The sequence below is a fragment of the Lissotriton vulgaris genome, chromosome 2_1 (assembly GCF_964263255.1).
Source record: "Lissotriton vulgaris chromosome 2_1, aLisVul1.2, whole genome shotgun sequence".
Lineage (NCBI taxonomy): Eukaryota > Metazoa > Chordata > Amphibia > Caudata > Salamandridae > Lissotriton > Lissotriton vulgaris.
The window spans coordinates 1,698,555,379-1,698,581,929 of NC_141687.1; the positions used below are offsets into that span (position 1 = coordinate 1,698,555,379).

The window sequence follows — 26,551 nt, forward strand, 5'->3', positions numbered from 1 at the left end:
TTTAATGTTCTGGCTACTCCCTTGTCTGAGCACATCTCACTTGCATCAAATGACGCAACGCTTCTCTTTTCATTGTACTCATCCTTTTAACTCTACTCTCCCTAGTCTGTAAACTTCTTAATAACTTTACTTTTCCTCATAACTACTCTTTCACACAACTCTACTCCTTCAAAACGGTACGCTTTGGTGTGATGCTTTACTTCCTAATACTGTACTCTTTTTTTTTTCAATTTCCGTAATTTTTTATTGAGTAGAAAAAAAATGTTACTCTTTCACATGATACAGCCGTTTCTCACAATTAGACTCTTTATCGTCATGGCATTCTCCAGATAGTTCCACGGTGACTGCTCGCCGAATGGGTGATTTGCTGCCAAATTCTCTTCGGACAGCTCACTGAACCTGTTGCCCAGCTTGTCAGGCAGGATGTGCTCTTTTCGCCGCAGGAGGTCGGGTGGGTCTAGTTTGTTAATTGTGCCTCTGATGACGACTGCAAGTCAACCAGCTGTGCGGGATGCCCTAAGGCGAGGAGGCGCCTTTCTAGTACTAAAGGTGACACTCTTGTTGAAAAGTCGTTTGTTTGTTTTCTTTAAGTGCGCCTATGTGGTTCGGCACAGACCATCAGGCCCAGGCACTGGGCCGCGCGCTTCTTTGCCTGCAGGAACAGTACAGACTCTTTAATTAGACTGCAGTTTTTTTCGCGCATTATTATTGTTCGCTCGTGTTTTAGGAGCTCTGTTTTTCTCAATTTGTGACAGGCGGGTTAGAGGATGTTGATTCCTACATGTTCACGAGGCGCCTATCTACAGAGAAACCCTGCTGACCCCAAGGGAGGTCAATCTCACTCCTTAGAGGGCAGACATGAATCCACGGCAGCTTTGCCAGAACCCCAAAGAGACATGCCTCTACCACTCGAGAGGACTGCTCTGCTTCCTGAGACGTGTACCTGCCCCTTAGAATAACACCGTCCCCAATGAGACATGCCCTGCGCGCCAGAGAGTATTGTGCGGACTCTACGGGCTCTTTCTCTGTCCCAGAGGTGTTTTGCTCTGCTCCTACCCCTGAGGTCACCAAGCCCTGTAGCGGGCTCTGCACCTGTCACCTCACCTTTGTGCTCTACAATAATCCCCAGAAAGCTCTGCCTGCCTCCCGACCTCCGGCCAGTTAAGTCCTTCTTCCATGAAGTGCTGCTGCTGTCTTTCCCCAGGGTGCTTTGAACCTAACCTGGAGGAGCGTTGCTTTTACCTAGGACAGCCCTGCCCTCCTTCACTATTCAGATGACTGCCTAGACCTGTTTCTACCCTCTCTCCGCTGAAGTGCACTTCACCCCTGTCACCACGGCTTGAGGGCGCACCCAGAGCTCCCGTGCTCAGCACACTGCAGTCTCGTGCGGGCAGGCGGTGGTTTCCAGCAGAGAGAGTGAGTGTTGTAGATCTGGTCTGACACACCGCCTCCTTTTCCTCCCGTTCTCAGCTCCCCGCCTCGCACACCCTGACAGCCCGACTCTCTGTGGAAGATGCGGCTCGTTCATGGAGGATGAGGTCGCTCTTGCTCACATCGGAAGCCTGAACCCTCTCGGCGGGCCCCCTTCAAGAAGTTTCTTCCGCCGACGATGCAGCCTCCAGTGAGAGGGCGGGGCTCGAAGATGAAGATCCTGGCCGGACTTCTAGCGGTTCTGGCTCAGCAGATAGGTAACTTCCGGCCTTCCTACACCCCACCAGGTATCCTACACTGTTGCTGCCAGCCTAAGCCCACTGCACACCCCACCACACCCCATGATGGAGCCAGGCTAGCAGAGGTCCCACCTCACACGACACGATGTTAATGCTGATATTCTGGGGTCACGGTTCTCTGCATGCGCCAGAGACCTGGGCAGCCTGAAATGTTAACCCCTGCAAGTACAGTTGCGATAGCAGTGAGCACACTACTCTTTGCACCATCTTTCTTTATTTTTTTATTAATATCTTCATGCTCCCTCAGACCTGCCCTTACTGGTTGCACGTGAGTGGCTAGCCAGATCCAAGAACCTTATGGGCATCTCTGATTCCTGTCTGCTCCATGGTCGCAGCAACCGTGTTCCTAAGGCAAACCTGAGGTCGACAAAGTACTCCGTAGACTACAGGCACAACCACCCAGACACGAACCCATTGCATTGTAGGCATCCTTCATACTGTTAATACCGTTGCATTGACCTTTGTTGTTCCATGTGTTTGCAAACATATATGTTTGCGGATATTGTTTAATATAACCGAAAAGATGAATACCCCTCCTCCTGTGCAGGACTTGTTTTGACCTTTACTTTTTTAGTAAGTGTTAGTGTTTGTAAAGCTTTATGGACATGAGCTCTCTGCCAACAGTGTATATATGTCCTGCTTGACTTGGTTCTGTGTCTTTTCCTAATTCAGGTATATCTATACTTTACCAACAGAAGACCTTCACAACTGTTAGAACTGTTTATTAGCATTGAATAATGTTTAGCCAATAGCCTTTGATTTTAGCACATTTGTCCCGCTCTAACCATAGCCCATACCCACAAATGGATAACCATTCTTTTTGTGAGACAATAGGTCATTATATAGCTACTAAATTCTGTGTTATTGAGTATTGCGGTCCTTATTGTGTAGATATGTGTTTTGTATACTTTCCATTTGATCCAGTTGTATTCATGCTGTAAATAAAATTAACAAATTGGACGTTATGAACCTTCTTGTCCACACTGCTATCCATAGTGCTGAGGGCAGGGGCAGGCGAGCGGTGTCATTTACAGCTCTGATGCTCCTACCACCCTTAAACTCCTTCAAATTGAGCAGAAATGTCTTCAGCTCTGGCCTACTGGTTGAGACTCCCTACAACTGAGGTGTTCAAGTTGGAGATATCTGACATCAGTTGAAGGACCAGATGCCTAGGAAATCGTTTCCGGTTTTCCATGTGGACATGGATGAGCATAAAGGAGGCCTTTTATCCACACGCATGGCGAAGAGTGCCATGGAAGGGGTGTTGCTGAAAATCTTAAAACTCTAAAGCATACCTTTCGTCAAGAAAAAAGCAAGGATCTTTTAATGCAGGTGAATGTTTGGCCCGTCCAATGAACATCATTATCAAGGATGACAAGGTGGGGGGCAGTCATAATGGGCATGGCCTTGGCCCACCCCACCAATGGAAACCTGGACCCAATGGTCACACCGTCCTTTCAGGCGGATGTCAATCTGTTGAGCGGAGCATTCTTCATGGATATGGAAGAAAGGTGAGACAACCCCTCTCTTTCTCCCTTTACCTGTGGGTTTGCTGCTGGCACAAAACGTCCCCATGCTCCATGCTCACAGGAATCTGTGTGTTTCAGGTGCCATTGGAAAGCTGAGAATCGCAGCTTTTCAGTGGCACATCTCACATCACAAAGAGCACTAGATATTCGCAGTGGTATGAGATTGGATGGTGCGTTCACTAGACACTAGGGATTAAGGAATTTAATAAAATGGGAGGTCACAAAGGAAATTACCTTGACTATCCTCCCCACCAATTGGCAGCAACAGGGCACACACGTGTTTGCCCACTAACTTATAATTACCTGACCAGAGTGACACAGGGATCATGAATGTGATTTTCTCAGGGTGAGATCCATCCATTGACCTTTGGGTGTGCTCACACTTGTGATCTACACACATGCTGGATACTCAACTGCTTGTTTCCTGGTGGTGGGGAACAATATTCGTGTTACCCCATATCTATGGTTTTCAAATAGAAAAGCAGCTCCTCGCTCTTGTGTTTTCAATGCTGCTGATCTTCTCAGCTTGCAGTGTGGACAGACAGCCTGCAGGTGGCAGGAATCTGTGGCCATAGATCACCTTTCAAGCTCTAAGTCTGTCTTTATTCCATTCCCTGTGAGCGTGCTGCAGATACATTAGTGATCTATGCTCCACACTTATAAGGAATTGTTGTATAGTTGTTGTACTAAAATCTTTACTTTCCCTTTATTCCAACCACCTGACAACGACAGCAAAATCTGTCCATTTTGGCCCCTAATAAAACAGGCATTGGAAATGCTAGTAGGTCAGGCTTATAACTGAAAGTGTCTCTTCAGTCTATGGTGAGTTTAGCAGCTCAATAAGTCATAACACTGACACTCATCCTTGCACTCATACAAACATCCACTGATTCATTTTTGGATTCACCCACTTACTCAAGCACAATACATCAGGCACAGAAACTCAGTAATCATATGGAAGATAACAGAATAAAAGTAGAAAAAAGAAGACATGCCCCAACCTAAATTTGATGGGCATATGCTTGAAAAGGACATACAAATTAAACATTACAGCAGGGTGCCATCTTGCAATGGTGTTGTGCATAGCTGTCATGTTCAGAAGCAACTTGTTTGCCATCTTGGAGGGTAAAAACAATTATATGCTCTGCACAATATCATTCCAAGATGACTGCTTATTAAACATCGCACTGGGCAGCAATTTTCGAATGCTAAATTGTGGGGTACAGTGTATCACTGTTGCACTGATCCAAGATGGCTAAAATAATGTTTGCTTATACGTCATTTTAGGACCGTAAATCAATGAAATACTATGAAAAATTATATTCCAAGATAGCCACCCAGTTCAGAAATAGTTATCTTTAACATGGGGTTTTTCTTTAATATACCGGGCTATAAAAAACTCATATACAGAAATTCCCCAATCAACCATAGATCAACTAGAATTCATCAAAGAAAACTCTTGTATGAACCTAGTTCTAATGGCACTATAACTTATTTATTTATCTTCACTATTCTTTGTTTATAAATTATTTGCTAAACACATTTTGCAAATTAGTTACAAAAGCCAATGTGTTTCAAAATGTAGTTACACATATTTACATGCAACTATCATTATTTTACCCCAATACCATACCTGATACCCATTACCAAATACATTCCTCCCTTCACCACCAACCAAATCCTATATTATTGTCTGTAACTTCTTGAAGGACATCAATGAGTGGCCCTTACTTGCCAGTAAGGATACATTGATTTGATTTTTGCCTCTGTTGTCAATTCCTCCACTAATGGTTTATGATGATAACGTACCCCACAAGGGCTTTCCCAGACATATGTCCTCAAATGCTTCACAGACCATACCACTGCTAAAGCCTCGCATTTGTTTATCCCCTTCTTCACACAAGACATGACCAAAGTATGTGTTCAGAGAACAGTTAAACACTTTTCCTTTAACACATTTAAAACCCTATGTATACACAAATCCTGTTCCAGACAAAATAGGGCTGACCATAAGCCCCTCTATTTGTGTATATGTATGTCGAGGTTTTACATTTATCAATTTTTTTATTCTAAGGGCCTGGCAGACTAACACACCTGTCAGGCTCTCCTAAAAGGTTTTAGCAAGGATGATTCCTGCACAAATTCCCTATCCCAGGGTTTGTCGAAGGAAGTAACAAAATCAAATCCGTGAGTACCAGACACAACTGTGAGATTTCATATAACAAATGCCTGTGTACAGGCATTGGCACAATGTAATACCAATCCACCCATAAAACTATATTGGATTTAATATATAATATTCCTAAACCTACTACTTTTCTTGTAATTTTCCATGATGAACAGCTTAGACCTAAGGTATCGGACATAATGTTCTTTAATAAACCAATTAGGCCGATACCCTTTATCACCACCACAAATTAGATATATGCACCAAATTTGAGCTTGCAGAACAATAAACAATCCCCCCTAAAGAGAGCCTAGCAATAATCCAAACAGTGCAAATCTTCTAGTCCCAGGGCTTTTTCCAGAGAGGTTATCAACACCAGACTACTTGTCTATTGTACTACTCTTGTATGGATCATATCATCCAGTGCAGAGATCCCTTCTTCTTCATTTCAGTTTGAAGACATGTGTCATTGAATATTTAACAAGTGATTAATTGCCTTTTCATCAAATGCTCGTTTCTGGCATTTGCTTTTATTTTGTAAAGTTAACATGAACATGTCTGATGAGCAAGATTAATCAAAAACACATTCAGTGGTAATTTAGTGACTACTGAGTTTAGAAATGATTCCAGGAATGTCATAAATCGAAAGACTGTTTGCCTCGATAATTCTATTATTTTATCTATTTTAATAACTTTCTTTTAGGCTTCTTTCTTTTAGGTGTAGGTTCTTAAACACATACAGAACAGGTTCCCTTTTAGCTACAGTCTCTGTTTTCGTTAGCTGTCCAGCTTCTTTACCTTTGGCCCAGATACTGCATGTCATTATGAGGTAAAGACAATACAAATTTTCTGTGTTTCTGAAGAATCATCAACATGTCTGCCTTTGCCGCAGATGTTATCTGTGCCTATCTTTCCAAGAACTGTGAAAGTGACAAGTAATTTAGAGACAGGCATCGACAAAACACCTGATGCAACATCAGTCTGTACAATATACTCAAAAGAGGGGGTTCTCTACCTGTATGGCTCAGTGCGTGCAAAAAGTCATGAGATATAAAGAACAAGGCCAGTGCATGAAGCAAATTAGTAGTGAACCACGACAGGGAGGAAAAAAATCACAAAAAGGGCTTTTATTCAAGTTAAATATTATAATACATCAACATGGTTCCATAATAAATATAAATATCCAAAACACATCCCACAGCTGGATCACTCGAACCTCAGACATATGCTCGCATTCTCACATGCCTATCAATATCAGACATTCACTCGCAATATACATGAATAGAGATCCCCCAAGAAAAGGGATACAGAAGAACACATGAGGCCTAGCCTAGAGATATACATGTGCCTCATGAAAAAATAAACAAACAGATCAAGATAAATACATTCAAAAACAATCAATAATACAATGCAGATACACATTTTCAAAAGTTATGAATATCCTTAAAAGACATCAATAGGGGGGATTTTCTCTATTTCAATAAATTCCAACAAGTGGAATCCAGCGCCGACGTGTGTTTCGGTGTTAGCACCAATATGGGCATCACCTTCCTCAGGGCGACATAATCAACAACACAAGAGCAATGGGATGTGCCTTGGCAGCAAAACAAGTGTTATATGGATAAAGGTGTAGTATTGACTGCCACTTGATTCCTGAGGATCCCAGGACCTCTTTGGTGGAGTGGATGTTTAGTGGTCTGCATTCTGACTTGTCGTTATTGAGTTTGTACCCTGAAAGCTCAGCATATTCGCTGATTGTGGACAAGAGTGCTTCTATCGATGTCTTTGGGTGTTGTGTCATTATCAGTATATCATACAGTGTAGACTAACCCAACCCGAAGGCTCAAAGGGTATCCACACTGTCAAGGACAAGATAGTATTTCACTTAACATACACATAATTTTCAAATACAAGCCAACAGTCAGTATAGGAACCCTGTCTCTAAATCATCACATTGGTTAGGAGACTATAAACTTTACCAGTATAAAAAACAGTTTATTAAAAACAATACAGTATAAGTTTGCAATCATAAAACAGTTATACATTCAAATGGACATCATTTATTAAAAAAAAAAAAAACATTAAACGTTGTTTAGATAGAAGTGTTCCACCTGGATATATATATTCATTTAAGTTATCTGTGCTGTATCAGGGGTGACCACCGTATATCATTTCAGCTATACACCATGGGGAAGCTGTATGAGGACTCAGGAATAAGCACTATTCTGATAATCAGGAAGGAATAGGAAGCGAGCTGGTAGAAGAGAATGAAGTAACTTTGAAGAACTCTACCCCCACATGACAAGTGGAATCCTCCCCAACATTGCATACCTAAAGTTACATGGTGTATAGCTGAAATGATATACGGTGGTCACCCCTGATACAGCACAGATAACTTAAATGAATATATATATCCAGGTGGAACACTTCTATCTAAACAACGTTTAATGAAGATAAGCCCATGAGAATCAGATTAATGATTGAAAAAAACTGTATCCTCATGAGACTGCATATGCCACAAATCCCTCAAAATTTCTGAGAGATTTTTTTAACTAACAAACCCCGTCCTGAAGAAGGTGTTACAATCAACACAAGACACCGAAACGCCGCGTCAACCTTTTTTTTTTTTTAATAAATGATGTCCATTTGAATGTATAACTGTTTTATGATTGCAAACTTATACTGTATTGTTTTTAATAAACTGTTTTTTATACTGGTAAAGTTTATAGTCTCCTAACTAATGTGATGATTTAGAGACAGGGTTCCTATACTGACTGTTGGCTTGTATTTGAAAATTATGTGTATGTTAAGTGAAATACTATCTTGTCCTTGACAGTGTGGATACCCTTTGAGCCTTCGGGTTGGGTTAGTCTACACTGTAGGGTATATACCCCCACCACCTAGGGACTTCTTGTGTTTTTTTGCATATTTGTTTACCCGGTCCCTCACTGGTCTTTAGGGTACCTCCCTCATTGTGTTGTGATTATCAGTATATCATCCGCATACGCTGCTACTTTGACAGTAGTTTGGCTGATGGTCACCCCCTTCATTTTCTCATTCAGTTTTATATCTTGGATTAGGGGTTCTAGGGCCAAGAGGAAGAGTGCGGGTGATAACGGGCAGCCCTGTCTCGTTCCTTGTTGCAGTATAAATGGTTCCGAGAGAGCCCCGTTTATTGTGATGCTCGCTGTTGGTGATTGATACAGGGCCATTGCCATTTTAACGTATCCTTCTCCTAGGTTAAATGTCTGCATGCATTGCTCCAGGAATGCCCATGAGACTTTATCGAAGGCCTTCTCCGCGTCCAGTGCGATCGTAACCACTTGTAGTGGACTCTGTGCTGTTTGTTATAGGACATGGCATAAAAGGCGTGTGTTGTCGCTGGGCATTCTGCCTTACATGAAGCCCACCTGGGAGTTACTTATAAGTTTGGGCAGTACCTTGTTCAGTTTAACTGCCACTCTTCCTCTCTGATGATTTTCATCACAAACTAGACAAAATGTGTAGCAACTTTCTCTGGCGGGACAAAAAAGCGAGGATAAGTCTGAAGACACTGAGAAGGCCCAAAAGTCAGGGAGGGGTAAACATAGCAGACTTCAGAATATTTCAACTTGCATTTCTTGCCAAACAAGGCACACAGTGGATAGAGCTGCCGACAGAATACGCACCAGTTTGGCTACAACTAGAGAAGGCAATATTAAAAAACCTCAACCCACTAGCTCTCCTCACGGCCAGCACACACCCCCTTGTGAAACAACACGATTTTGAAAAACACTAAAATAGCACTCCTGAAGCTAGAGAAGAAAATGGAGGTCAGTATTAGGGGCTCCAAAGCTGAATCTCAATGGGCAAATAGTGCCATAAAATACAAAGGGAAAAAACTCTTTTACGATAACTGGATAGAAAAGGGCATCACACACCCCTATCAGCTGGAAGAAGAATCCGCACCGCTGACATTCGCCAACCTAAAAGCCTCCCACCATCCCGATGACTTAGACCTCTACAGGAACTTCCTAAAGATTAAAACAGCTTTGTCAAAGTCCAAAATAACAAGCAGAAAGCCATCAGTATTCCAATACGTAACTAACATAAACACACTGGGACACCAGGTGTCACACCTATACAAAACACTCAACACACAAAAAACAAGTATCAACGAGAAGACGGAAAAGTATTGGAAGTGCCGCATAAACTCCCCTTTGAACGACCGGGAGTAGAGCACTCTATGGTCATCCATCACACGAAAAAAGATCTCTCCAGTCCTCGCACAGACCAAACTGTGGCTCCTACATAAAACATTCTGGACCCCAGACCGATTACACAAACTGGGGATTAGAGACAGCCCCACATGCTGGAACTGCAACGTAGCCAACGGTGACCTGGAACATCTTATTTTTCTGTGCCCGACACTCAATGGGTTTGGGGGAAGCTATTTGACTTTATAGGCAAAGCGCTCCACTGTAAAATAAAGAGGGATTTTGCTTCGATCACAACGGCCTTCTTGCGAACTGAACTCCCCACAGAGGGAGAAAGAGAGCTGTTAGACATTCTCCTAACCGCTGCAGTCAATTTGGTACTCACAAACTGGAAGAATACCTCTAAAGCATCATACAGCGGTTGGCTTAGCTGGATCACCTATCTAAGAGGAGCCGACTCCCTAGCGATAAGATACTCACCATGAAAAACCGCCTCAAGGAACCTTTGGGAGTCACTGGACAAGAACTTACCCCCCGCCAGCCCACCGTAAATACCTTAACATCTCAACGAACTACAAGCCAAAAAGGGGTTTTAGTTGCCACAACAACTACACACGTTGAACCTGCCGAAGCTACAGGATACTCTCTCTCTCTCTTTACTTATTCACACCTTACTCCTCTCCGTTCTAGCACACCTTCATTGTATAACCAGAAAAAGGGGCACCAGTCGAATAATGTTTACCATGTACCCTGTACCGCACAGGGTGGCTGCCCATATGACTGAATCACTGTACATTGTATGTATATGTAAAAATCCATAAATACATTTTTTTTAAATAAAGGTGTAGTACTGATCGCAATATAAAAGGATGGAGCCTTTGCTGCAGACAGGCACTATATACTTGATGTGAAATTGCAGGTACAGTTCTAAAAAACGACAGGCTGTTAATGCGAGGCAGTTCAGATAATTGAAAACTTCTAGTATGTTTCGGCCTAGGGACCTGTTCGAGTGTTGTGGCCTTCTTCAGGGTTGGTTATTCAGCTACTGGGATTTAAAATAAGTGTGTTGTGAACACACGTGTGAAGGTAAATGTGTGATAGTGATAAAGTGTTATACTGAACCAGTGGTACAGCTGTTCAGTATGTTCACAGCGTAACCTGTGATAGAAACAAGAAACAAACATGTAATAGGTACATATGCATTCAATACAACCAGGTTTAGTGGACTAGAGATATAGTTAATCCTCTCATGCAGAAAAGAGTTAGACAACATTTAAATAATAGTTAAATGTACTAGGATGTGTGACTCACCACTGTTGGTTACAAAGTTCTCCACATCAGTCCTGGCATACTAGCCAATTGGTACGTGCGCCAAACCTATCTGAGAAGGTTCATTGCATTTAAAATGAGTTGCAGAAAGAGGAGGAGATTTAATAGTAGATAGAACGCAATGGCAGAGCTCTGGGTGCAGGGAAGTTTGTGTTCTGACAGTGGGTTTGGGTGTCTAATGGATAACCTATCTCATGTATACAGACTGGCTGCTGGCTTCTCAACCGAACAGGAAGGGTGGACGGATCGGGCTTTGCACTAGTGGTGATAGGTAAAGGGGATGGAAAAGCGTGTTACGCTGGTGTTGGCACCGCGCATTACTCCTCAGGCAAATGCAGGGATGAGCAGTGTGCGGCAAAAAGGAAATGCGGACCCAGGCCCATGTGGTGACTGTGGTGGGGGGGCAGTAGACTGAACATGGGGTCAGCTTGGAAGTTGGTAAAACCCAACCAGTGGCGGGGCTGGTGCCCACTAAGTTGTACCTGAAAAACATAACACTCTGGTGTAAGGCCAGCATAGGGGTTGCTGATCCTAGATGGTGGTAGGGCAGCGGAACAGTGGGCTCACTGAAAGGAGTCAGACACGCAGAATGCTGCAAAGCACTCACGGCGCTAGGGGTTGACTCCAAGATGAGCTGGCAGCTGGCTGGATTGCTTCGTAATGCCGGGTACTTACCGCTGGTTTGCGGCATCTGGCCAGGGGCTGGCACACATCCGTGGGTCTGGAGCACTAACCTGTGGGGTGGCTGATGTTAAATAATGCCGAATAAAGTGAGTGCCGGTGTTGAGCTGCCGGCGACCAAAGTCCTACATAAAGGATGGGAGCATGGGAATTGTAGTCTGTGCGGCTCAAGTAGAACTGTGATTGGTTCGAAGGCGAGCCATCAGAGACCACAGAGCCAGTGTGAAGCTAGGGGTGTCCCAAAGGCGGGACGGCCAACCCACAACATAAGAAACCATGATTAGGGGGTCCAACTGTGGGGGCCCCTTCAAATAGTAATATCCGGTCAGGCAACCCAGTACAAGAGATCCGTCACACACGGAGGGGGGCAGGGGTCCAGGGGTGATTGGGCAAAAAAACAAGAGAGAGTGCCCCTTCGAGCATTCTAAAATAGAAGGAATGCTCCTAGTTAACCTCGGGAGTGGGGCCGGAGCCGGACACCTGTGGGGTTGCCTAAGTGGCTACTCGGGAGAAAGGAATGACAGTGGCCAGGGCAAAAAAATGGGTATGGCAGTGGCCCGAAGGGTGGGTTGTAGGACACGTCTGCAGTATCGAATCATATCTCCCAGTGTACAGAATGCTGGGCAGTTGCAATGGCAGACATCGTGTCCAGGCTATACAAAGGAGCTTGCACATAGCTAACGGGTAGTGGGTGCTCAGGAGAGGGCCAACCAGGAGATATCATCGTTGAGACCCACATTGGTGGTGTCCAACCTATACACCCACCTCTGCTCAAGTCTGAGAAGTTTTGCAGCCAAGCCTGAGGTAGCGGAATTGAGATTGGGTTTATCCAGAATTATTCTATTGAGTGAGTCAGCTCCATGCTGCATTTCGAAAAAATGTTTCGTAAGTCTAGTCATTTGCTTTCCACACCTAATCGTACTTTTGTGGTCGAGTATGTAGGTGCGTACTTTCCTGGTAGTCATCCCCACATACCTCAGACCACAGGGACAGGTGATGAGGTATACCAACCGCTCACTATTGCAGTTGGTGTGGTATTGTAGAACCCAGGGCCTTTGTGTCCCTATGTCAATGAACTTGGTGACTTTCGTTTGGGCGCAAGCTGTACATGACCCGGGTAATGACCCTGGACGTCTGGTAGACTCCAGAGGGTATTAGGTCTAGGTGTGGAATTGGGCAGTGGTCTAGTGAGTACTAGGCAGTCTCTCAGGTTATGGTCTCTTTTGAAGGCGAAAATGAGTTTCTTTAGGGACAGCTGGCCCTTGTTGAGAATGTCCCAGTTGTGCAGTTTTGACTTCTTAACTATTTTGGACAAGGAACAATAGGTGTTAACACACACCAGTTCGGAGGGTGTTTGTTTGGTCCCTGGATGATCTAATAAGGCCTCTCGGTTATTGTTGAGGGCACGTTTTGCAGAGGTTTTGACTAAGGCAGCTGGGTAGTGTCCGTCCAATAGGTTACTCTTCAGTCGTGAGGCATGTTTGATGTATTTCTCTTTGCTAGAACAATTCTGTCTGAGCCTCAAGAACTGTCCGAATGGCAAGTTGTCACACAAGCCTTGGGGTGGTAACTCTCATATAGGAGTTGGGCATTGCGGGCCATGGGTTTTTGATAGAGTTTTGTCTCTAGAGTACCTCCTGCAGGGTAGATGGAGAGGTCCAGGAATGCTAGTCTGTCCTTACTGTATTCACATGTGAAGCAAAGGTGATTATTTCTGGTGTTCAGCCAGTTATGGAAGTGATTAATCGTGACGTCATCTCCTCGCCAAATCACGAGGATATCCTCACTATATCTCTTCCAAAGGATAATGTGTGTGAGAAATGGATTGTCTCTCCCAAGGACAACACCTTTTTCAAATACATGCATGTATAGGTTCTCTAGGCTGGGGGCGAAGGTGCTGCCCATGGATGTTTCAGATATCTGGAGGCTGGAGGTAGAGTTGCGTTTCAAATTGAAAGTAATTCTCCTTCATTGCCATTGTCGCGCAGTTCATGATGAAGGAGATTGGTGTGATGGTATCCGGTGGTTGTGCTGTCAGCAGTTGTTCTATTGTATTTAAGGTTTGGTCTTACAGAATGCAGCTATATAGTGATTCAACATCAAAAGAAACAAGGTAGTCTGTGTTTGGATCGAAATTTAGCCCATCAAGAAGATGAAGTACATCCGTTGTGTCCTTCAGGTAGGTGGGCATCTTGCTCACCAGAGGTCGAAGAAAAAAGTTGAGTAAACACAAAAAGTAGTGGAGGGCCTCAGGGGAAATTGTTTTTATAGACCTACTGGTACCTTGTCCCCCAACTAAACAATGAAACACACAAGAGATACCAGAAGTCTGAAGTCACTGGAGTCCTTGACTGGAACCTCTAAAGTATTCCTTACAAAAGACAAAACCAAAAAGTTAATGTACAAGAAAAACATTAGCAAGGCGTTGATGTAAAGACACACAGGAGAGAAAGATACATGATGCTAGACTCGAAAATGTACCCATCAGCCCACTCAATAGTGGCACTTCGTCATCTGGGTTTTTATGGGGTAATGGTGTCCAGTATGCCCTTCCTCGGGAGGAACCTGAGGCTAACAGATAATGGACCCCATGGTTGGACCTTCAACCATAGAAGATGACCGAGTATAGGCTGGAGGGGCAAAGTTGCAGTGCTCAGAAATTGTGAAAAAGGAAAGGAAAAAGAAACATAATCCAAGGGTTAAAAATACCTAACTTGATGCCATAAGAAAACTTTATTGGGTCTGTCCATCAAAGTGGTATGGTTAAAAGCAGAGTGATAATAGCATGCAAGGAATTGCTATTCACCATGAATGTAATCTGGTCAACATGTTTCAGCCTTTATCGGCTTTCGTCAGGACCTATGATGCACTACTGCAACACTTACTTAACGTGCTGTGAAAGACAATCTACAGAACGAATCCAATTCTCACATGAGCAATTGGTGTATCTTCTCCCACATTGTAGGGAGGAAAAACCTCACCTCACCTGGCAACCGCTCAGGGTAAAGGAGGCCACGCACTCTCCGTCGTTGCCTCGGCCGAGGGGGAGACCTTCCCCTCGGCTCAGTTCCAGGACCGAGGCAACGACGGAGAGTGTGTGGCCTCCTTTACCCTGAGCGGTTGCCAGGGAGGTTTTTCCTCCCTACAATGTGGGAGAAGATACACCAATTGCTCATGTGAGAATTGGATTCGTTCTGTAGATTGTCTTTCACAGCACGTTAAGTAAGTGTTGCAGTAGTGCATCATAGGTCCTGACGAAAGCCGATAAAGGCTGAAACATGTTGACCAGATTACATTCATGGTGAATAGCAATTCCTTGCATGCTATTATCACTCTGCTTTTAACCATACCACTATGATGGACAGACCCAATAAAGTTTTCTTATGGCATCAAGTTAGGTATTTTTAACCCTTGGATTATGTTTCTTTTTCCTTTCCTTTTTCACAATTTCTGAGCACTGCAACTTTGCCCCTCCAGCCTATACTCGGTCATCTTCTATGGTTGAAGGTCCAACCATGGGGTCCATGATCTGCTAGCCTCAGGTTCCTCCCGAGGAAGGGCATACTGGACACCATTACCCCATAAAAACCCAGATGACGAAGTGCCACTATTGAGTGGGCTGATGGGTAAATTTTCGAGTCTAGCATCATGTTTCTTTCTCTCCTGTGTGTCTTTACATCAACGCCTTGCTAATGTTTTTCTTGTACATTAACTTTTTGGTTTTGTCTTTTGTAAGGAATACTTTATAGGTTCCAGTCAAGGACTCCAGTGACTTCAGACTTCTGGTATCTCTCGTGTGTTCGAAGAAAAAGTCGACAAATTGCGACAGAGGCTCTAGGACAGAGCCGATCCCCGAGATGATAGGTCTCCCCGAAGGGGGTCTCTATGGCTTATGAATTTTGGGGAGTACATAGAAGTAGGGGATCACCGGTGTCTTAGTACATAGGAAATCGGCTTCTTTAGAGGTGATCCATCCATTTTCACAGGCTTCCTTAGTCATGGTCGAGATGATTTCTGTGATCCTCTCTGTTGGGTCTCTGTCTAGGCGCCAATAGGAAGTGCTGATGCTCAGTTGTCAGAGGCATTCTTCCCTATAGGAGTCGGTGTTGAGTATTACCGTGGCTCCGCCTTTGTCGGCGGGTTTGATGGTGATGGTTTTGTCCATGGTCAGAGTACGTAGTGCTTGTTATTCGCATTTCGGGATGTTATTGTATGTCCTTAGTGGCGAAGCAAGTCCAGAGTTGAGGTCTTTCAAGACTGTTTTTTCGAAAGTGGCCACTTCATCTGGGACTGAGCCGATCAGTGGATTAAAGGTCGACTTGGGTCGCAGGTTGGTGTTATTAGTCTCCAAGTTATTTGTTGAAGGGCTCTTATCTGCATAGAAAAAGTGAACTCTGACCTTCATGAAAATTTGGTGTACCTCTTGTTGAATTTGGAAAGGATCACCGCTGTTTGTTGGCACAAAACCTAATCCGCGATTAAGTACCTAAATTTCATCAGGAGTAAGTTCCCATTTGCTCAGGTTAACTATCAGGCAGGTTCCCTGCTCGGGCCTGCTTGTTGTTGCACGGTCTTCGTCATGCTCCTGGTGTTGCGTTGAGAGACCGGGGAGCTCCAGTGTACTTGTTGTTGAGACCACCTCCGTCCTCTTGATTGTCTGCGGTCTTTCCATGAAAAAGTCTGGCTGTAACCTGATGGGGGCTGTTGTTGGAATCCCATCAGTGGACTAGGTTGGCCTTGACCAAATATAGGAAAAGGGGGGTAAATCCAGGGATTTGGTGGCCACCACTGGGTGGTCTGGGATCCTCCCCGTGATCCACCCCACTTCCTTTGATTTTGGTACTGTGCTCACTGGTTAGTGTTACCTTGGCTCGCGTCTGAGTCACTAGATGTAACCTCTCTGTCCGATGACGAGTAGTTTGATCTGTACCGCCTGCCTGCCCTGTGGTATTCTGGGGTTTGGTAGGAAGCATTGGTATAAGGAACCACCTTCTCCATGGCAAACTTGACCAAGTCCTTCTTGAATTTTGTGATTTTACTGGTAAGGAAAGACTCTTTATACTCTTTAGTGGTCTTGTTTGTCTCATCTAGGTTCTTTTTGAAAAGAGTTGCACCGTTGATTCTCTGATGTGTGAATTTGGATCAAAATACTTTCCCCCTCCTTCTTAGCTGTGCTTATAATCAATATGAGCCAGTTCCTCATGCAGCGCCACGCAATGAGGGACCAATCTTTCAAGAAGGAAGGATTATGTCGGAACAGCCTAGGGACATTAGTAACAATAAGTCCTGTGGGGGCGCAGTTGCCCCGGAGGTATTCAGTTATAATGGACCCATGTGTGGTGGTTCTAATGTGCAATCGCTTGCGGTTTGTAAGTTTGTTTCACTCATCTGATGTTACCATGGTGTGTGTCGAGGGTGCATTTAGAATACTAGGTGTAGTCAGGATGTCTAATACTACTGCATCGTGGAAGAGTACTCACGTTTCCCATTAATAAATCTCCCATTCACAACACACGAGCGAGTCATTGAGAGACGAGATGTCATCTTTGCGACATGGGGGTTACAGCCATTTTGAAGTCTGATAATGGCCCGCCTTTTAACAGTCAAGAATTAAAGGATTTCCTGGAGCATCTGTACATAAAGCATTAGAAGAGTACACCTTTATGGTCACAGGCCAACAGGCTTGTTGAGCGTTTTATGAGTATGCTAATGAAAGCAGTGCAGCGTGCCACTCTTGAAAGGCTCAGTTTAAAAACTGTATTGAATTCTACCCTAGAAGCCTATCGGTCAACACTTCACTTGACCACAGGCGAAAGTCCTGTGACTTTGATGTTTGGAGAGCAATGACAACCAAGTTACCTCAATGGACTAACAAAGGAGACGAAAGTGAGAACACACCTTGTGCAAAGGACTTGGTTAACAAGGAGAAAAGAACGCCTAAGCAGACAAGAGGCAACATGCAAAGAACATTGAATTTAGGAGAGGAGATTTAGTGATCGCCCAACAAATGTGAAGAAAGAAATGTGATGCTCCATATGATGCTGAATATGATGCTGAACCTTTCTACATATTGTCCACCAAGGGACACATGGAGACTGCCCAGCATCCTGAAAAGTATTTTACCAGAGATCCTTCTCACTTTCGGCATTTGATTCATCAGTCTTCTGATCGAGATGGTGAAGGAAAGACTGAACCTGAAAACTTAGTGACTGCTATTACTTCTTCACCGTCTCTGAAAATCTCTGACACTGAAGATTACAGCTTCCAGTAACCAGATCAGGGTGAATAATTAAAGCGACAAGAAGGTAATTAAAGTGATGTAAATATATATACTTCTATATATATATCACCACCAGTCTCTTCTCCACAAAAAGAAAGAGTATGACCAGCTCCGGGGGTACAAACAGACGGCTTTATTGATGTGATATGCGCATGCAAGCAAAGGGTCCCTAAAAAACGCTAGGCAGACGCGTTTCAGACTTTAATTGTCTTTCTTCAGTGCCCATTTCAGATGTGTCCTTCTTGTTCACGGGGGTCCATTACTCTGATGTTTAAAGTTGTCGCCACTCCTTATCACGTGACCACTCGCCCCTTCTTCGCCTCACAGGTGTAAGGCACCTCGTGCCAGTCCTGCAGCCCAACTGCATGCTAGGCATTGAAGTCCACTGATTGAGCTCCTATAGTGAAGAGACATCAAAAACAGCAGGTGCTGCCTTCCAATTTTGCTGGACAGTGATTCAACGCCATTTCTGTAGTCACGTAGCAGGTAAAAGCCGCCCTTTGTCCCCCTTCTCAGACAGATCACTTCTGCCTCCTCTCTCTCTCTCTATATATTTATATATATTGATTTGTAAAAAAAAAATTATTTAACAGAGGTGGAGATGTAGTGTCTTGCGAGTTTTATGACGGAACCCTTTTGGCTCAGAATGGACTCTGTAGCGCTGTGATGTAGGTGTCATAGTAAAACACAGTGAAAGCTTGTTTTAGAACTTTAAGTTTGTAGTTATATGCAGACAAATAAAGACTTGTAATACCAAGCTCCATATGTGGAGTAGTAATTGGCGGATGCCCAGTCTGGGGAAGACGCTACACCCCTGGCTGCTAATCCACTTTATATCAACTCTTGGCATTGCACATACCTCGGTAGCCCCATCCTCTGAAATGAGCAAAAGTGGGATGCCTGGTCCCCCATGTTAGTTTGGTGTGGGACATGGACAGATACATCACATACAGTACACGCCCTCATAAACTGAGAGTCCTAGGTGACTGATGGAACTGGTGGGTAGTTAACTCAACTCCTTGAATTACTGATACTATGCAGTACCGCCCCACCATTACAATGCCATTCTGAGTTAATGCACGTGTCCCAGTGTTACTAGTTTGTACCTTTACTGTTAGGAGAAGCCTGTCCCAAACCTGGTTGTGGGTCAAGAATAGCTCTTGGAAATGGAATCCAGTTAGTTCTCAGTTTATTCCTGCACCAATGAGTACGGGAGCACCAGGTACAGGGCAGTGGTGCTGGAACACTTTTCAGAGTGGGGGTGCTGCCATCAAAGTTATATCACTGAAGTCATGGGGATTGTGAAAAATCCACGCGCTTCACAAAGTACAAGTATAGCAAATGAGCCGCGCCCATTCAGCAGGAGGGTGGTAAAGGTGTGGTATGTAATATGTAGCCAGTGTGCATTTTGCAGTACACTCTTGCAACTATATTACTAAAGCAGGGTGTGGTAGCACCCAGTCATTTACAAACATCACACTTTCCATTGAAATGGCCACAAAATTCACACTGACAAACATTTTTACTGATAAAAATATGATGCGCACAAATGATAATGTGTGGAATTCGGGTTTCAGTAAATATTTATCATTTGTGTGTTGATTTGTTTAGATCCTATTAAAATATTTGTTTCCATTACACTTAAAAAAATTTTTTTAAAGTGCTTCATTTGTGCTTTCCAAACTGCTAGTGTATTTTAAAATATTTTTAAAATTCATTTACAGGTATTTAAAATTGTGTTGTGTGTTAGAAAAAAACTGACATCCTAAAGATTTCCCCTTCATCCCAGTATCACAGCAAGATTGTCAGATAGTTCACTTAACAAAAGAGGAAAGATACATAAATACCAATCTCCACGTTAAAAAAATATGCAGCGTTTTGTCAGAAGACTCAGCCTGTTATTTGTCTCTGTTTTTGAATGCACCACAAATGTGACAAGATAAAACATTTTTTACAAGCATCCTTATTACACATTCACCATCTGAACTCCATCATGGCTATCTTGGGGGTGCTGCAGCACCACCAGCACCCCTCCTTCCAGCGCCTATGGCACTGTGTCCCATAAGTGTGTGTGTGTTTTTTTTAAATAGACTGTTTCCCATTAGGGACAACTTGTAGACTATTGATTATCTTGAATACTATTCTGTTTACTGTACTTCCTTTTTTACGTACTGTATCTAAGTGCTAATCAGTGATGATAATTCTTGGGGTTTTTCTTTTTCTTTTTTGCAGTGTGGCATACTGTGGACGGCAAAAGTAAGTTTGACCATTTTCAACTAGTTTTGTGTGATTGATTCTTTGTGATTTCTATTTTAAACAGTTTTCATATTTTTCAGTAATTTCAGTATTTTTAACTTGGTTATTTATTTGAAGGTTAAGGTAAGGTGATAGTTATATATTTTTCATTATTAATACATTTTTTGTTAATCTTTATTCTGTTTGCTGCTTTAGTTTGTCTTTCTTTAAACGTTTTCCTTTTTAATGTAGGCTTTCTATTGTTTGAATATAGATAATTGCTTGAGGTGTTTTGTTTTTACAATTTAAATTTTGTGTGTTTTTTATGTTATTTGGGCTCAGTGTTAAAACATGTTTTCATATATTTCATTTTAGAGGTTTTATTCAATAGTGTTTTTGTCATGTGCTCTTTTTTATGCATTGTGAATAAATACGTTTTAATGTCATTTTGTTCTACATTCAAGAAGTCCAATTGATTTTTGCAAAAAATGAAAGTAGTTCACCACAGTATAGGGTTTTCTTGTGCGTTTTTATGGTCTTTTCCTTTTGAGTTTTATGTTTCCTATATTGGAGTTTTTCAGATAACAGGTATTGCCTCCCTGGGGATGTCTGCTTATTGCAGTACAGCAGCTGGTCATGGAAGACAGTTTAAAACTAGAACCAGAGCAGGATTCAGAAACTTATATTGCAACTGAGTGATACAGCAGTGACTGTCAGTTTCTGCTTCAAGTGATAATGGTGAAGCACCAGGTGCTTAGCTGCCAATGGTACAGCAGGTGCAGTGGCACTCGGGCCCAAAGTCGTGTGGGGCCCATTGAAGTCTGATAATTGCTGTATTTTACGGCCACAATAGTGGTAAAAGGGGCCATTGTCCTAACTTACGCCAGGGCCTACGGCATTCTTGCTGTGCTACTATGAAGCGCTTCATGCTGGATCAAAGTGAGTGGAAAAGTTGAGGTGAATTGCCCCAGATGGGGTTCAGGATGTTCTTCCACTATTCACTGCAGTTGCTGGCTGTCATGTGGACACTATTACACCCCAACTGCCCTTTTCATGCCGTTTATGAAAAATGGGTTTCTCAGTGAGATGATAGTTCTAACCAATACCAATGCTGAAGCACGGTGAGAGGATACTGCTCCATTCAAGAGTGCAATGATGGCTACAACCACTGTTCAAGACTTGAAGAAATCTTTGTCTCTTGCCTTCCTGATAGTTATTGTGTACTAGCCTTCTGTACCCTCCAACTAGCCTTAAGACCCACTGTGGTTTATTTCAGTGTACTCTTCTGTGATAAGTAGACACCATTTTTGGCTTCTGCATCACTTGCTGCTTTTTCAGTCCCAAAGCACAGGCCCAGTTTCAGGGACAATCCAGATGGTTTTCGGCTGTGCATAGTTCATCAAGTTCTGTACCACTTTGCACTATTTTTCCGCAAAACTATATATCAGAGTGGAACATTGCTGCAACTGATTCGTTGATGTTGCACTGCGGACAGCTGTTGTTTAGGCAGTATATCTGAAGCAAGAGAGCTTTGCATGGTATAAAGTTGTATCCACTTTGTGATAGATCTGCTGGTTACACCACCAGCTTTCAATTCTACATTTGGAAGGACTCTCGCACTTAATGCTATGGTTTCCTGTGTCCTTAGGTATCACATAGAAAATTGTTTGGGATCTTGAATGTCCTCTTTTCAACAATGGGCACCATGTGTAGTTAGATAATTTCAATACTGCAATTCTACATTTCAAGGAGATGTTTCATATGGCCACTCGTCCATGGGCATGTGGCACAGTTATGGTCATTACTCCAGAAAGTGTACTAAATATTGACAGGGGGCTAGGGGTAGGTGAGTCTGTACCATCACCCCTTCTATTGTGTGGACTAGAACAGTTATGGTCACCAGGAAAGGGGTTCTCTATAACCTGGCAGTTATGAAAATTTAAGAGGGAAGTATATTGCTCTATGTTGCGAAGAACTGATCACTGTGGAGTTCCATGACTGAAAAGACATGCGTTTTCCAACCGCCATACCTGATGAGAAATCTCCCTTGTATGTTTATGCTCAGATGATTGACGTCCCCGAACTAAATTGTGTTTTGGACTACAACAAATACACAGGTGTGGTTGACAAGAGCACCCTTATGCTTCATCTGAACAAAGTTGCAAGTAAGGTCTACATTTGATGTAGGAGGCTGGCAGTGCTCATGATGCAAATGTCTGCATACAATACTTATGCTGTGTATTGCAAATCAGCTCTTGGGCCGAAGATACATTTTGTTGTCTTTGCAAAGTCAGTAATACTTAATCTCATTTCGGTTGGAGCAGGAGTTGAAACTTTGAGCTAGACTGTTAGGTGGGTGACATTTTGCCAATCTTCCTCCAGCAGAAAAGATGCAACAACCTCATTGAATGTGACAACATTGGTAACAGAAATGTAATGAAGTAAATATCATAAACTACTGTATCCAGAAAACCTCAAATCCAGCTCTTTGACACACACTGAGAAAACTTTGGAGATTTCTTCAAAAAGAAAAGTATGTGGTAGAGCTCATGGTTCTGACTAAGTGCTTTTTGTAGCATTTTTAAACCATACACAGTGCCTTTTTAGGTAAGTATCTTGTTTTGTATGAGTGATAGTTTTCCCCCTTACCTCTACTGTATGAAAGGCATACCCACACATGCAGGATATATTTTTGTCATTGGGAGTAGAGCAGGAATGCAGAATGATAGGGCATGTGTCATTGGCTGGAAGTTCATGTTTTCTGACTCCTAAATGGGAGAAAATGTAGGGTTTTTCAGCTATGCTTTGCATGTATGTATGCATTTGGGTATTGTAGTGCTCTCTTATACCGAAGGCACCTTGGTGCTGCAGCAAATGCCTTCTAAGTGGAGAAAAAAAAGTTTCTATATTTATTTAATTGGTGAAATCCATGTCTTTAAGGCTTACCTACAATTCAATAATTGGCTTTCTCACCTGATGGCCAGAGAAAGCTGGGTCCAATGAGCGGTGGCAGTCACTGAAATAGCTCTATCTATTATTTAACATCTTAACTTTGGGAGCTTGAAAAAGTCAATAATCTGATGTCTTGAGGAGGCAGGCAGAATGGTTGCACTAAAAACAATTTGAGAGAGGTGTCAGTTTGACAATCTCACAGAATTCTGGATATAGTGCGATTCATGCAAGCCACACCACCATGGATTTTTCCGGATTTCTCAATCAATCAATCAATCAATCAATCAGGGGTTTATGAAGTGCGACTACTCGCCCATGAGGGTTTCAAGGTGCTGGGGAGGGGTGCTGATGGTCCTTCTGCTTGTGGAGGATCATTCGAAGAGCCAGGTCTTGTGGTCCTTCCACGCAGATTGCCTGAGGTGGAGGGGCAGGGTGTTCCAGGTCTTGGCGGCGAGGTAAGAAAAAGAACTTCCTCCAGTTGTGGATCCTGGGCACAGAGGCTAGGACGTGATGGGCGGAATGAAGTTGTCTGGCAAGTATGTGTAAAGCGAGGTAGTAGTTCAGGTACGCTGGTCCTATGTTGTGGAGAGCTTTGTAGGCATGTGTGAGGAACTTGAAGATGATTATCTTGTTGACCGAGAGCCAGTGGGTTGTCAGAGGTGTTGTGTGATGTGGCAGGGGATGTGGAAGACCCATTTGGCGGTGGCGTTTTGAACAATCTGTGGTTTGTTGAGTTGTTTCTGAGTGACACCCGCATAGAGGGTGTGGCTGTAGTTGAGTCTGCTGGTGATGAGTGTGTGGGTGACAGTCTTTCTGGATTCTGTGGGGATCCATCTGAATGTTTTTCGAAGCAGGTGGAGTGTGTAGAAGCAGGCTGAGGAAATCGTGTTGATTTGGTGGTTCATTGAGAGTGATTAGTCCAGTATGATGCCATGGTTGCATGCATGGTCCGTAGGGGTACAAAGGGTCTCAGAGCAGCTGGCCACCAGGAGTTGTCCCAGGCTGAAGGGGTGGGACCCAGGATGAGTACTTCAGTCTTGTCCATGTTGAGCTTGTGGCAGCTGTCATTCATCCAGGTGGCAATGGCCTTCATTTGCTGAAGAAGTTGGTTCTGGTGGTTGTGGGATCAATGATAAGGGAGAGGATCAGCTGGCTGCCATCAGCTTAGGAAATGGTGTTGAGTCGGTGGCTTCTGACGATGTCTGTGAGGGGGCCATGTAGATGTTGAAGAGGGTACAGCCCAGGGAGGAACTGGAGTAGTCTAACTCACTGTGTCCGGGCGGTGAGGAAGGAGTGGATCCAGTCCAGTGCCTTGTCATGGATGCCAGCGTTGTGATGTCTTATGATTGGGGTGTGGTGGGAGACGGTGTTGAAGGCGGACGAGAGGTCCAGTAGGATGAGGGATGCAGTTTCGCCACAATCAAGGAGCGAGCAGATGTCGTCGGTGGGGGTGAATAGTGCGGTCCAGGATATGGTTTACTTCGATGAACTCAGAGAGTTGGGTGCTGATGGCCTTCTCGATGACCTTGGCTGAAAAGGGGAGCAGGGAAATGATTCTGAAGTTCTTGAGGTCTGTCGAATCTGAGGACGGCTTCTTCAGCCACTGCATTCAAGCTAGCCTGGCTGATATGGGGTGATGTCTCGAAACCGATCCCAGGAGGCTTGTTTCTAGTCCCGGGAGGATCTGGCTTGGCAGTTTGAGCTGGACTGTTCCCATGAGAAAAAGGGTCAAGACTGATTTGCATATTGCTGGGTCCAAACTGGGGTGGCAGGATGAGCAAAAGAAAGATGGAGTAAACCCAGATCCTTGTGATTGGGGGTGTGAGTTTTTGCCTTGTTCAGCATTCTGTCTATCATTTGTTCCTTTTGCTGTGGTCCCTGTCTGACAGGCTGAGACTCTATAAGTGCTCTCTTGAGCTCCTAAGTGCCTCAGAAGTATACACCAGAGATTATGCGGACTCCATGGCCATCATTACCATGGTGGGCAGACCGCAACTGATAGGCCGTCGGTGGCAGTTCGCTGGCCATCTAAAGAACCGATCTCACCCCTGCATTACAATGCAGCCGGTCGGACCACAGAGGTCGGGGGTAAGACCGCCGCCTCCGACAGGATCAAAGATCCGTTAGGATGGCAGTCGTATTTCTAATCTGCGCAGGCACCACTGAAGGGAATATGATATCTCTTTCAGACTGCCTGTTCATGGCGGTCCCACGGCCATTAACAGGCAGAAGGAAAGGGACTTTGGGGCCCCCAAGCAGGACTCACGTCCCCCATAGGCCAATGCTTAGTGGCTTGGGGGGAACACATATAGTGCCCCCTCACACATCCATGCACACATTCATGCCCCTTGTGCAAGGCACCACATCATGCCTGGCACACGGTGCATGGATGTGCACAAAATGTTTTTTTCTAGTGCGGTTTGTACTGCTGCCCTTTTCCTGGGCCGCAGCACAAGCCACACTAGAAAAATGCATTTTACGACTGCCTCTATGGCAGCCTTATCCTAATAGGGTGGGCGGGACTGCCGACATCATGTCGGGAGGTCACCTGCCCGCAGCGATGGAGGTCCGACGCTTGTTCGACCACCATTGTAATGAGGCCCTAAGAAAAAGTGCCTTTTGGATTATGATTTAGAGATTTCTACAGAACTTTTCTACTTCCAGGCTCCAGCAAGACTAATCTATTGATCTATACAACCAATTCTCCATCCCGGGTTGGCCTCAGATTGCTCCTAGGTCCCATTCTACCACAAACATTGACTACCATGGGTGCATTGAACTTTTTGGATCTATTTTCACTTACATCTTTAAAAATGACTATCTCAGTTTCCTATTATTGGGTATTTGTAGTTTTGGCATCATTTTCTTCATTTAAGTTTACTCTATTTTTCTAAATTGGAGAGATATTTTCTATCATTTTGTGTTTTAAATTTTGAGCTGTTTTGGTACTTTTAAATCTTTTACACATTTTCTTCAAGTTAAGCTTGCCTTTTCTGTGCCGTAGCTGCCAGGGGTTGAGCTTAGGTTTAAATTAATGAAACTTTTATCTAGATCTTACAAGATAGCAACGTTATTACTTGTGCTGGACACCAATCCACCTCAACTAATAAACCACTTTCTCAAATGAATGCTCTTCTATTTCTCACAGAGCAGGCAAGGCTGTTTATGATTCTGAGTTGAGCTGTTTAACTAATCTCCCCAGCAGCCAGTGATTGTGTGCAGAGCAGGTCAGGCCTTTTATCATTCTTCAGAGAGGGTCAGCAACCTCACCTAACTATGTCTATGGGCTGATTTTTTTCAGCTCCGGGGATTACCTATATGCATTTTTTTTCCACCACAGGTGAGTCTTGGCCAGTGGTATAGTTAATTGCCCCCCTCCCACCAGCGTAAGAGGGAGCTGGCCTTGGGCCTTATGGGTTGGTGAACTGAGCCCTACTAAAACATTAATTCAT

General features: G+C 43.8%; 1 pseudogene across 1 annotated transcript in view; it reads left to right on the forward strand.

The window, feature by feature from the left end:
- Positions 1-1,382: 1,382 nt before the first annotated feature.
- Positions 1,383-26,551, forward strand: part of LOC147733126 (pancreatic secretory granule membrane major glycoprotein GP2-like) — a 225,747-nt pseudogene continuing 200,578 nt past the window's right edge. Inside the window, exons 1-2 of the transcript XR_015308702.1 lie at positions 1,383-1,688; positions 7,268-7,276. The product of XR_015308702.1 is annotated as a pancreatic secretory granule membrane major glycoprotein GP2-like (transcript). The remainder of the gene's footprint in view (positions 1,689-7,267; positions 7,277-26,551) is intronic.